General features: G+C 36.3%; 1 protein-coding gene across 3 annotated transcripts in view; it reads left to right on the top strand.

Annotated features, from left to right (window-relative positions):
- The window catches only part of CNTNAP2 (contactin associated protein like 2), a 1,021,862-nt gene that overhangs the window by 826,897 nt on the left and 180,623 nt on the right, over positions 1 to 14,342 (top strand). The gene's annotated exons all lie outside the window — the stretch shown is intronic.

Below are 14,342 nucleotides of genomic sequence, written 5' to 3'. Positions count from 1 at the left end.
GTGATTCCTCCTGCAAAGTGTCAACCCATGTCTGGATTTCCATTTTATTCATGGTGTCTGTGACTGTTAAATATAAGGACTGTATTCATTATTTCCAGCCCACTGAGCTATAGAAAAGAAGGCTAAAATTGCAAAGGCAAGTCCTCATAGGAAAGACCAGCATTTTGATTATCCATGCAACTTTGTCTCCATAAGATTCAGTTATACTGCAATACAGAATTAACTTTATACCTGCAACTTCATGGTTTTTTCCCAGAATTTATCCTCTTTAAAGTGTTGCTTCTGCAACACTTGAATGTGAGTGATATGTATTGAAATCACTCATCTAGTGCCTCCAACTCTCATTATCTCTTTTTCATGAAGAAAAGTATGTTAAGAACTAGACACGTATTATGTAATGAGGCTCTGTATTTCAGAGGAAGCTACCAGGCTTTGCATGAGGTAATTTAATTAATTAAGGCAGAAAAAAGAAATAAACTTGCATCTCTGATATTCCCCATAAACATGAACAGACTTCAAAGCTCATAATCATTTTGAGTGAGACCCTTTCTGCGGTTTACAACACTTTGTTTGTGAGCCTTAATCATTTGTGTCTCTTTTCTCATGACAGGCAGGATTATATTTTACATGGTATGCAATGTTCAGTGACATATTGAAACCATACTTTTATGAACATTTCTCCCATTAATAGCAACATGTGGGTAATTGAATCAATACTGGCTCGTAAACCATTTGAGGTTAATTGAGAAATTCTACAGCTATTTATGAATGTAGAGGTACAGAACTGTAGTGGTATGTCAGAGTCTAAAAAAGAAAAAAAAAGAGAGTAGGAAGAATCACAGAACCATAGAATCATAGAATAGCAGTGTGTGAAAGGGACCTCAGAGTTCCTCTAGTTCAACACATCTGTTTAAGCAGGATTGTCTATAAACTGTTGCCCAGTACTTTGTCTGGAGAGTTTTTTAATAAATCCAAGGATGGGCTCTGCAGCTTCCCTTTGCGCATTGTCCCAGGACTGGGCACCATTGGAAAGAATCTGACTCCATCTGCTTTGCACCCTCCAGTTAGTTACTTATGGACATTGATGACATCCTTCTCAACCTTCTCTTCTCCAGGCTGAGCAGCCCCAGCTGCCTCAGTTTCTTTTCATAGGAGGGATGCCCCAGTCCTTCTATCACTTTAGTGGCCCTTCATTGGACTCCGTCCAGCAATTCCATCTCTCTTGTACTGGGGACCACAGAACTGGACCCAACACGCCAAATGTGGCGTCACTAGTGCTGAGCAGGGGAGAAGGATGGCCTCCCTTGACCTGCTGGCAGAACTTTGCCTAATGCACCCCAGGATGCCATTGGCTGCTTGGCCTCAAGTGCACATTGCGGGCTCATGTTCACCTTGGTGTCCAGCAGAATCCTTAGAGTGTTTTCTGCCAAGCTACTTCCCAGCTGGGGGGCTCCCAGCATATACTGGTGCATGGGGTTGTTTCCCCCAGGTGCAAAGCTTTACACTCTTCACTGCTGAACTTCATGACATTTCTGTGAACCCACTCCTCCAGCTTATGAAGGTCCCTCTGGATAGCAGCTGAACCCTGTTTGATGTGATCTGCAAGAATGAAGTATGAAAAACACAAAAACAGAGTAATAAAGGAAACTTTCCAGGCCCTGCAGAAATTGTAGATTAGGATGTGAAAAATCAAATATTGCCACAGACATTTCCACCCTAAGCTTTGACGTTGTTAGGATAGTAATCTGTTAGCTATGATATGGGGTGAACTACACAACACCACAGATAGAGAGGAGTCAGTTTTAGAGACAGGGTAATCACACATGCTGCCGAACTTCAGAAATATAATTATATAGAGAGAATGAAGAATGTAAAGTCAGATGACTCCAACTCAATCATAGGCACTAGAGCAGTGTGGCAGGAGGGATGTAGGTTTGGTTCTGTGTCAAAATGATAACAATAAAAGGAAGATATTGTGATAACAGTTACAATAATGGTAGAATTAGAAGCACTTACAGTTTTCATTGCCTGAGGCACTGGATGCGTATCCATTAATAATAGGGCTCTGTACCATATGTTGACTGTTTTCCTTTACGCCAAGGGAAACGTATGGGGAAAATGGCACTAGATTTTGAGCTCTTCTTGAAGATTCCCCAAGAGTCACAGATGATAATTTAATAAGCAGCATTCACTCAATAATCTTTCTGTAACCTCTGCATCCCTTACATACACTGAGATTATGTGGATTCTACTAATAAACAGATTCATACTGTTATAAGATTTAGATCTAATATAGGCCTATTTTCATAAAAGATCTACAACTGTTTACTCAGAACTTCATACAAGAATACATTATTATATATAATATTTCTTTAGATAAGTATCAGAATTTTTTCAGGACAACCACTGTTCATTGCAGGACATTTTATGAAAAGCAATTATACCACTGGATATTATATTTTAATCTGTGGTGTGTGTAAATCAAAGGAAGAAATGAAAGCTATATTACAGACTTTAAGGACATTTTGTTCAAGATTCATTTTTTCAGTTTGGTTTTGTCAGAATCTAGTCTTTTCCGTAGTCATGTCTTTTGGGTTGGGAGTTATTTTGAGGAGTCCTAGTTAGGAATTTTATCTAGCCATGTTCATCAATACCTAAGAAGCGAATGAGCTCCAGAGTAAAGGAGACCTTGATTACTTTCATCATTGGGGCAGAATTCAACCGGGGCCTCCAACACATCTGTGCCCAATTCTGGTGACAGCAAAACAGCTGCTGGTTTGGACAACAGAATATGCAAGAGTTTATGATGAGCAGACAAGTCTCAGTTCATAGATTAACAAAGCAGCTTGCCACAGCTTGCCACCATAGCTCACCAGCACAACTTATTTTAGGATTTACGATCCCCTAAACGAGAAGGGCTGAGTAAACGACAAACTGTGGCTGAGAATTCAGGTGGGACTTTTGCAGTAGCTGTATATCTTGTCCACAGCTGGGAGCACTGCATTTGCTTGTGGTATGCCCACAGTGATGTTCTGCACCTGCCCAGCCAGTGTTGGAAAAATTGTTCTGGGGTTTTTTGGGTGGTTGCAGTGGTAATATACAGAGGGGAGAAGGCAGTAGACAGAGAAACAACTGTATTAGAAAAGGTAAGGAAGTAAAATAGGAAGAGAAGACTCTGTAGAAATTGTGAGAATCAAAGGTGAAGAAGAAAAGCAAGATTCAGGAGAGAGATTTTACAAGGAAGTTGGGGAGTCACTGAAGAATCAGTCAGGCTGAATCAGAATGATGTAGTGTAAGTAGAATATTGTCCACTGTTTTTATTGTAGAAATTAGAAATTGTGTTAGAAATTAAGAAAGGAAATACAGCTTGATGAATGATTTCATAGCAAAGGCAAGAAAATGTTTCCCTGGAGATCTGGACTCTAACCCTGCCTCTGGAACCACATTCCTGCATGATGCTTCCTCAGTTTCATAAACCATTTCTTCACAGAACAGTCATTAGTCTGATCCTAATTTTCTGGAAACCCAGTGTGGAAACCCAGAAGTCCACTTTGTGAAAATACCAAACATTCACAGCTGCAACCAGAATAAGGGATCACTCTCTGAATACATCTAATGCAGTCATTCAAAGAAAAAAAAAAAAACCACCAAACATATAGACATCTCAGATGGAGCACTAAGTATGAGTGTTTTTAACATAAACATATTTCAGCCTCAACATCCAATGTGTAGAATGCAAATTATGCCAGCTACTGCCTCATGGAAGTACTGCAAAAATAGGTAGATTTATGAAGCAATCATCTGCTGTTCTAGTGAGCACTATAAAAAGTCCAACGAGAAAATGTGGTCTTTATAGAAAGATTTGAAATAACACATTAGATATAAAATGGTACCCACACATTGGAGCATAAGAGTAAATTTGGAGAGTAGGCAATGTTACACTAAATGAGCGTTGTCTGCATCCTATACTGAATAATGCTGAAGCCCTCCAGAATAAATAACAATCAGGGACCAGTCAAGGATTGCATCATGGTGGTAGGAACAGGGGACTAATTAAAACTCTTTTTTTTCCAAAATTTTGTGTTTGGTTTTTTCTTTTTTGAGTTTTATTTGTTGTTTTTTTTTTAACCAAGTATGTAAGTAATTCTATGTAAGTACAGAACCAGCTGTGTCAATTATGGACTCACTTACTATGTAAATTTTCCCAGGGATTAGTGTATACCATAGGCTTGGTAAGCCTTACATCTGTATGGGTTTTCTATTAATGATTTTTAAAATTTCACATCACACCTTGTCTATCTGAATAAAATAGTTGTGTAGAACTATTTAGCACATGCCTAATGTGTTGATTATCATTCCTGGATGGTAAATAAGCCAAATGGTAAATATTAGCATGGAATGTGAGATATGAAATTCAGATTTATGTGTATTTGCACACATAGTCTAGAATAGAACCTGATTCTTAGGAAACTCATGTTGCTGTTGCAATGTAAGTATTAAGTAGTCATTTTTGTCATGATAAAGAAACAAAAATCCAGATGGAGGAGCTTCACCCTGAGTAATCCTGCCAAAATTATCTTTTAGTCCCAAATTATCTATGATTTGCATCCAAAATGAAATTAATTCAGAGTTAAATGGATCAGATTGTATAAGAAAGGTTAGATTTGCTTGATAATAAAGATCATTTTTAAAGTGTGTGTGGTTGACATTTAAAGTCAGGTTGTCTCAATCTTGAGAGAATGAAGGTAGCTTTTATGAGTAGGAAGAAGTTCTCTGGGTTGCTGCTAAACAAAATTATAATGAAATTATTAATTTTAGATAAAATGTAAGACTTTTAAAAAAAAATCTTATTTGAATAAAACCGTAAGTATTAGAACATAGGCAGTTCCTTTTAAAAAAACGACTGGCATTGTAGAGATAGGCACACTGTACTAGTTAAGTAGAAAATGTAAAGCTCTGCAAAGAAATTTTGATTCCTACTCTCCTTTGAGCCTGGGGTCAGTTAAGACTCAGATTGGCCAAAGTTTCTACACCACAGGGTCGCTTGCTCAGAGAAGTCAGAATAAGTCAGAAGGCTTATAATATGATGCTGTTCAAGGATTTACTCAGAAAAGGTGACATAAGAAGCTTTTTCACTTAGCACTTCCTGATGTGAATGCACTTCAGGTTACAAAGTGAGTCATGGACTTTACTTCTGACTACTGGTGTGGTTGCTAATGTTACAGGAACTATTTGGTGGCCCAAAAGATGATCAAAAGGGTTTAAGCAGAATTTTCAGATAGAATTGCTTTGGACAAATGGAGGAAATCAGTGGAGGGAACCTTATTTATAATCTCACAGTTTGGATATTAAAGTTTCTTTCTCCAGAGCCTGTCAAATTGAGTCATTTTTGTGAGATGTTTTACAGAACACTCTGCAGGATGCATCCCTCTTCCCTTCACAACTCTTGTCCAACAAAGGGAGTTTCAAAAGAAAGTTTCAGGTCATGGGTAAAGATGACTAAACAAAGCTCAGAATTATGAGTTGTTTGAGTTACAGGAATATGGGTGGATGTTGAAATGCCAGCCTGAAGCCATGGAAATGACAGGTGGGTCATTTGTAGCCAGATTTAACAGGATATTAAAGGCTCCTGGAGCTATAGGTAGACATCCATACTTAAGTTTAGTATGTAATAATTATCATCAAAATCATAGAAATTTCCGTTCCTGACTCCCTGAGGCACTTTTGAAAGTCATCTGTCCTTTAACCTTTTGTGCTCTCAGTAAGAGAGCTGGTGATGCAGAGAGATCTAGATAGTTAGAAGACACTGGCTTCTCCTGTCCTTTGTTAGAAGCTGCTAACAATGTCTCTGTATTTCTTTTTCCATTACTTTCCCATCTAGGCAGAAACTGGAGTTTCCACAGAGGTGTTACATGATCAGAAGTGTCTAGGCTACACATTCTTTGTGGAAAACAAAAACCAAAACCAAACTGAGAACTTATTGTTGGCTCTATGCAGCTACATTTTGTTTAAATTTAATTGCTATTTCTAGCATTAGGTAGAGAAATCTTAAATAGGTAAAAGGGATCAAATTTAAATATACCTAAAAGAACTTGAAGGACTATAAAAGTGGTATTGAGGCATATGCATGAGTAGAATCATATATATATATGTATATATGTGTGTGTGTGTGTGTGTATGTGTATGTATATATAAACAAAAAATTTCCAATAAAACTAGACAGATTGACTGCATAAAATCAAGAAATTATATGTGTGTATATATCATATTTAAACAGTAACTTGCAAAATATTTTTGCTACAACACAGAGGCCTGTATTTAATAAGAAAACACACTGGTTTATATTACAGGAAACCAAAAAAAAAAAAAAAAACCCACAAAACAAAACCAAAGAAAACAAAACAAAATAAGACCAATACAAAGCAAAACAAAGTAAAACAGAAAACCAATTAAAAACCCAAACAAACAAAAAACCAAACAAACAGAACATTATCTAATAAGATTTGTAGTGTGCTGCTGTGTTACTTCACATCTTTATCAGATGATTAATCACAATTTCCTAGAAATTTAGGAAACTTTGTAGAATTAGGCCACAGCACTTTGGAAACTTTCATTCAACATTTCTGCAGAACTTAAAGGCCATCTTTGAAATGATAGACAAGAAAACACTATTAATAATTGTATGCAGTAATTATATCTCTTAATCAAATAAAAGTTGATATATTAAAACTTTTTTTTTAGTTATGCTTCAGGAATGAATTAATTTTGTTGATAAGGCAGGGAAACTTAGCTGACAAATTGCACTATTTCAGGTGGGTGGTTTTCTTGTACTCTTACAAATCCAGACAGGTTTTTTTAGGTCTTTTAGGGTTACCTTACAGAGTTCCTCCGTACATTGACATTGACACCCAATGTTATATATTTCTAGTCAGTCAAAATTTAGCACTTTGACAGTATGTAATGGCACAGAATAAAAATTTACGTGAAGATGCTAAAGACAGAAAGTCAAGTATTCAAACCTTAGGAGATATACTTAGGTAGTACTTTTTTCCATATGAATGATATATTCGAGTTGAAACTTTCACCAACAGACAAGCTGATAGCCAGAAGCCATGAAGTTCATTCCTTCTAGCTACAATTTGGCCATTAAAACTACTCCAGTAGGGAAAAGGGTCAAGTGACTGGGTATTAAATAGCTGCTCTTTGTCCTATGCTTCTCAACTGTACTCATCACATGTAACTGGTATGCAACATTGAAATAGAGTTTGCATGCTGAAAAATGTGAAATCTTCCTTAAATAAATTCCATCCTCTTATTTTTATAACCTGTTCTATGTTTTATTTATAAAAATTATATATACCTTGTGTTTGTCCATTATGCATTCTTCTTTTTTGCTTCTTCCACAAGAAAAGGCTGAATGATTTTTTTACTGATAACAACAGATTAAAAGTTTGGGAGATGGAAATTTTGATGTGGAACTCCTGATCATGCTACAAATGTGCTGAGTACCACCTTTCAAACTCTCCTTTCCTTGTGCCTTAGTACCACCACAGGATTCTGGCCAAAATCCAGGATTTTGTTATGCAAGGCTGTCTACAAACAAAAAAGGACTCTTTTATTCTTCAATGCTGTGCATTCACTTCCATAAATGTGTACATAAAACTGATTTGAGTGATTTAAAATTTAATCCAATGAAGGGCGTAGCGCCTGTTGCACAGTAAGTTTTCAGGCTATTGCTTTTATGTAGAATTGGAAGGACTTTGCTGTCTGGAATTGCCACTAAAGCTTGTGTTTCTAATGAGCTGGCAGCTCTAGTCCAGGATCCAGACAAACCTAGGATCCCATAGATTGCTCTTTCTCTTTTGGAGATGTTCCATGCAAGTACTGACAACAGCCATGGTATGTAGCTCACAGGAAATGACAGATTTCCAGCCTCAACTGATACAGATTGAGGGGTTTAGGAGTTTCAATATTCAATGAATCATGAAACTTTTAAATTTTACTTGTGTTTTCTCTCTTTTCTGCATTATTTACCTTTGGGACTTGATTCAGGCCTTTTTTATAGCAAGCTGATCCTACTTGGACTTTAGCTATCATCCTACTCCCTGGGAGTAGGGAAAACCTTTCCTCTAAGACTTCTGGCTCATGGCAGTGACCAGACATTGAGGAACAATGTCTTAACATTCTCCAAATCTGAAAACACAGGAAAATGTGGGCATTGATATGGCATGAAATAACTCTTTGTCAACCTGCCTTTTCTTTGTTAAAATACCCCTTTCTTACTCAGTCCTGTGTACGATGATTTTCTTCCTGTAATCAATACAAAACCATGAATGAGGAAACAGGATTCTGTACTGCCTCATGCATCATGAGCGGAGTCTTTTACCTTGCTGTAAATGTGCAAATGGTCAAGCTCTAACAACCTCCTAAAGATGAGGATGATTTCTTTTTGACTTCAAGTTCATTCATTTCTCAGTGCTAGCAGTAATTAATGGACTTAAAGGGGAAAGTGATGACAAGACGTTATCCTTGTTTATTAATTTACTCTGTAAATCATTGTCAGAAAAAAGGGAGTGTTCATCCTGCTGCCAACTTCACTTCTGAGTGTTGCTGTTCAGGTTTTCTTGTCTTCAGTTCCAGCTAGTCAAAGACAGATGGTGTCATCCAGGTCTTTTTAAGTTAAAGAATCAGTTAACGATGGCATTGAAAAAAAAGTCTATCAGAATTATGTATTTGTAATTATTATTCTCTGGCTGTTATATCCTTGCTGTTATTAAAAGTGTCCTGTCTTTCTCAGGGTATTCTAAAAAATTTCTGAGGGGGTTATGAATTAGCACGTGAAAAGGCAGATATATATGATTTTTAATTCTACCATGCAGACCATGGGAACATAATTCCCAGCACATTTGTATACTTTTTGTTATTAAACTTCATTATTTGTGTGAGTGACAAATCAAGTGAGCAAGAACAAAAGTGTCTTTTATGTTTGGCACAGAAAGATGCAGACTTTTTAATCTGAATGAAAAGCTTGTAGTCCTAGCTTCAAAGCAAATGACCTTACTGTCACAGCTTGTCAGGTAAGGGCAGAGTACATTGAGCATTGTGCACTGCAGAACTTTCAGCTGCCAATTATTTTCTCCTTCTCCACCTTTTATTTATGGGCTAACTTAAAGACTAATGACTTTGCCCTCAGTGCCATGCTATGAAGATGAAATCACCCCAATGCAGACCAGCCCAGTGTGTTTCACTCCGTACCTGACACTGCTTAAGTCTTGAAGAGCGTGCTTTTCTTCTTAAATTGTAGAACTCCCCTGACTTTTTTATTTCTGAATCAGTGCAGTCAGATGTAAAGACATCTGAAATATATGACAACCTCTGTTATAAGGTAGATGAAGACTGCAGCACATGATTAGCTGTTGTTACTATTAGCAGTCATATTTTAGATGAAACAATCACAAGGGAGTCCATCAAGCTGAAGGTGCCTCCAGAGTAAACAAAAGATATATCTGTTTTCACTGCTTGTTCTTTGGTGTACCAGGAGATATATATAGATAGATATATAGATGCATAGCTATATAGATATATACATAAATAGATGATATACAGATATACAGATATACAAAGATATACAGATATAAGGGGAAGAATGGAAATAATCATATGCGGGGGAGATTTGGGAGTCTTGGGGAAGAGAGAACTCATAAGCCCTTGAGATACTTCTTTTGTACCAGATTTAATGGGAATATTGTCTTCAGAGCAATTGATCAAAATATCCTGTCAGTTCATCACTGAGGTAGTGGCAAAAATCTCAGCATTTGAAGGAAGAATTGTTTCTGGTCTTTTTCTCATTTTGCCCAGAGATTCTTACCACTACAAAAGACCTGATAAAAACCAGAAAATAAAAATAGACAAGACTCACCTGTAGCATTGTGTTTGCCTAGGAATGATTGTTATATACATAATGCATTATTTTACTCTAAAGAGGAAGATGACTTACACTGTCTGTGAAAAATACTGAAAGCAATCAAGTAACCTTTCATAAAGCCTGGAAATTGAGCAAAAAAAGGCAATGGTTCTAATACCTAGAGAAAAGGGAAACTTGGTTTCCTTTTTTTTATTTGTATCTGTAGTTAGGCTTGTAGAAAAAGCTTAAATTCTATAAATTGTTTTAATGTCATGGACTAGGCGTGGGTTTGTCTTAGTTACCATTCATGTTTCCCTCCTGGTTTGCCCTAAACATTCAAAATTTCTACTTGTCTGTAATTAATTATGGCTAGATATTTTGTCCCAGCTGCAAGTCTCTTTGCACCCCCCAACCTTCTCTCCCACCCCTCTTCCAGCTGTTTTTCTTTTCCCTGCCTCCTGTTCACGTGCTGAATACTATACTTATGAAAATTATTAGTGTAAATTACAGTCCCTGGAGACCCCACAAAGTTTCTAAGAGCTGTCTGAGTGTGCAGTGGAGACTTGGTAAATCAGGTCTAAGGTAATTTGTTGCATTTTTGTCTCAAGTTTTTTCAACATTCTTTAAACTGAAATTAAAATGCTACATGGATTCTTTACAGCAGAAGTGTGTCTATATGAGCCAGCTTCCTCATAGAATTCAAATGGCTTTTTTTTTCATATTTTGCTGAAAAACAAGTGGCTTACTAGGAAGAAATTATTCTATCTAAATCAATATATCAGGACAGTTAGTTATTGGTATTCCTTTATCACAAATACTATCTTTTGCTCAGCTTTTGGTCAAGTGGAAGTTGATTACGGGATTACATTAAATGTAGATTAGGGAAACAAAATCTTTGGGTTTTGTCTTAGAGCTATTGTTTAAGTTATACAATTTCCTTTAAGGAAGTACTTGAGTGTATATATATATATATATATATATATATATATATATATAAAACACAAAGCAAAATGAAAAGGAAGAAAAAACAAGTTTTCGAGCAAGCAGGTAGATATAAAGTTAATAAACTAAAATCTGCTGACAGTGTTTAAAAATGTAATGAATAATGCAGTAAACACAACAGCCTCTATCTATGATGCAAAAGCTTTTTCTTGGCAATGTAAAAGCACAAAGAGATTTGTAGCTATTATGTCTATGAAAATGTTTAAAATGCTGCCACTAAACATGTAATCACATGTCTAAAACTAGTTATTTGCTGAATATTACATAAAATGTCATAATAACATTTACTGGTCAAGAGTTCATCTGTTCAGCTGAAGCATTTTGGAAAAAAAATTAATTCAAGTATCTTATGTCAAATCTAAGATACCTTTTCCTGAAACAAAATTGTATTAGAAATGTTTAAAGTCTTTCATAAGACTCAGGAATCAAAACTAAATCCTGATTTACACAGCACACTTACAAGTCATGCTTTTAAAACTGACCTTATGTTTTGCTGCCATTTCATTTAATAAAAAAGCTGAAAACACAGAAAAATAAATTATTAATCTCTGACATTAGAAAACTGATATGTTCCTTTAAGGACCTTGAAAAGCCAACAACATAGATAGCATCAATTGATGGAAATCTCTTGAAGCAAGAGAGCAGATAGATGACAAATGTGAAGAGAAAGCTGAGACATATTGATTATTAACTTTTATTATTGTTATCACTGTTATTATTATTAACAACTGTTCAATTATATGTGATGATTATGAAGCAGAGCAAACATAAATTATAAACAGGAAAAAGTGTCATCCTCTGTTCTGAAAGGTGAAAAAAAGCAAAATTATGTTTAGAATGAAGATAGACATTGATCTGCTTATCTCTGAGGTTAAGAACTGAGATAATCAGTGAAGAAGGTGAGCATGGTGACAAAAGCTTATTAAATACTTTTGGTAAAGACAGATAATTTTGGAGACTCTTTGAGAGTGCTCAGGTCTTGTCCATACTCATCTATACATACACACACTCATCAGATCACAGAGTAATTCAGCCTGGAAGTGGCCTCCTGAGCTCTTGTGGTCTGACCTGCTGCTCAGGGATGGTTGAATCAAACTGGCTGAGGACTGTGTCTGTTTGAGCCCAGAACACGTCCAAGGATGGTCATCCCAGGATCCCTCTGCAGAACCTGTGCCAGTGTTTGACCACTGTCATGATGTAATGTGGTGATTTAAGGATGACAGGCACCCTTTCAAAGACTGGAACATTTGATTTAAACCAGCTGTTGCTGAATAATGCAGGTATTTTTAACAACCTTTTGAAGAATCAGCTTTTTCTCCTATTGCCACGGAAGAGCACTCTGGTTATAGAGAGGATGAAAAAGTCTGGACTAAAGACATTGAAAGTTACACTACTAGTGCATGCTTCAGATTTTTATTTCTTCTTTCATTTATAGGAAATGGGTAAGGAATAATTTTTGACTCTAGTATATCCAATAGGCCGTCCAAGCTGAATAGTGAAGTGCCCATTTGCAGGGTTTGTAGGAGTTAGGATTGATAATACTGGGATCTTCCAATTATTGTCTATCAATATAGGTGAAGTGATGTGCTGTTTCTGGCTTATATACATTTCCTGAAATTTGGGGATCTCACTTACAAAATGATGCAGTAATCATGATTGGCTATAAAGTCCTTGTTTTTTTGATTTTCAGTATTTTGAAAGAGATGCTGAGACAAGAAAATTCTTTGATTCAAAATATTTATTTGTTGGGATGGAACAAAACAATAGGCAAAAAAACCTCCACACAAAAAAAAAAAAAAAAGAAAACCACCCAACAAACAAAAAAACCCCTCAGTAAACAGGAGAAAGAATAACATCTGGAAACATTTTCTTCTCTTTCTGCCAGCTGGTTTTGTTTCCTAGACAAAATCAACAGTTTTGTGGTGAATTATGAGTGGGTTCACTTTCCGCAGGTAGGCAGTCTGAACAAGCTGCAGTTCTTTGTAAAATTCAGGGTCTGTTTCTTCTCTGACTCAGTGTTAGTTTTGCTCTTGCCATCTGCAAAACATGATGAAATATATATTCTAAGGAACCAATATGTAGGCAAAACATGATTTCCTTTTTGCTTTCATTATCACAGTAGTAGTTCAGCTTCAGTTGCTAAATAAGTTGTGTGTTTTTTGAATGCATGTGCCAATCTTGTCTTTTACTACATACAATATTTATGCTGATTCAGTCTTCTGAGAGATTTTGTTATATGGAGCGCTTATTTAAACATAATGTGTGACTGAAATAGTTCAGGTTTGTAGGGGGAAATGGACATACTGATGATTATATCTCTAGTCATAGCTTTCATTTAGTTGTATCATGAAAACAATTGTGTGCTTGGTTTTTTAGCCTACCAACTCAATCTGCCTTAGCTTAACTTTCATAACTTATTCAACTATTGTAAGAACCTTCCAGTGATTTACTGGAAAACTTGTAGGACCTGCCTCCTCATGATTCTTAACTAATTTCAGTTTCTACTTCTGATATATTAATGCTTCCAAATTGCTCGTGTGCGCCGGCAGTTTATATACAGGCACGAACGGGACGGGACTACTGATGGATGTGTCGGAACTGTTTATTTTCCAGAATCTTTATAATACATAGTTTTGTCTATGCAAAGATCTTGACAGTTCACATCCAGGCAGCAAGCCAAAGAAACTCACTTGTTACAAGTCACCAAATACTCATCCTAGCCAATTACACAGAGAGAAAGCGTATTGACAGTGATTCTATCCAATCAGCACACGTAGCTGGAGTTAAAACAATACTTGCTTGTTCATTTATAAGAAAACAAAGCATAAAACCCTATTCATAATTTCAACCTTGCTATAGAAACTTTTTGCAATTTAGAAAGTTATTTCGAATAGCTAATACATAGCTCTATTGTTCTATTCCTCACGTCTTCGCTACAGCTTAACAAGATGCATCAGCAATATCCATAACTCTGCTGCACTGAGGCCTGTCTGTTTTCCCACAAACCTGAAACCCTCAAACTTTATGGATTCCTACATTTGTGATCTTGTAAAAAAACATGAAAATTCAGTATTAATTATACCAATACAGCTGAAGAATGGATCAGCAGACTTCTAGGTTTTGTCGCTTTGTTAACAGTGACTCCTCCATAATCTTAAAGCAGATTATTATTGTTTGTAAATGTGGGGGTTTTTTTAAAGAAAAAGATCTTTTAAAACTATTAACTCACTCTTTTCTGGAAGGCTAAGAAGGGGGTCAGACTAGATGATCTCTGTAAGCCTCTTCCCATCACAACCATTCCATGACTGGGTGTTTTGTTAGATAATGTGAACATAATGTTTTCTGCTGATCCCATTTCTGGTTTGTACCCTTGGGTTTGTGCCCTTTGTGCCCTTCCTTAGAAGGAACAGGGCTATTGTTACATACACATGGAACC

Source organism: Camarhynchus parvulus, chromosome 2 (genome assembly GCF_901933205.1).
Source record: "Camarhynchus parvulus chromosome 2, STF_HiC, whole genome shotgun sequence".
Classification (NCBI taxonomy): domain Eukaryota; kingdom Metazoa; phylum Chordata; class Aves; order Passeriformes; family Thraupidae; genus Camarhynchus; species Camarhynchus parvulus.
Note: the sequence above shows the minus strand (reverse complement) of the source record. Positions and strands in the feature narration are given on the sequence as shown.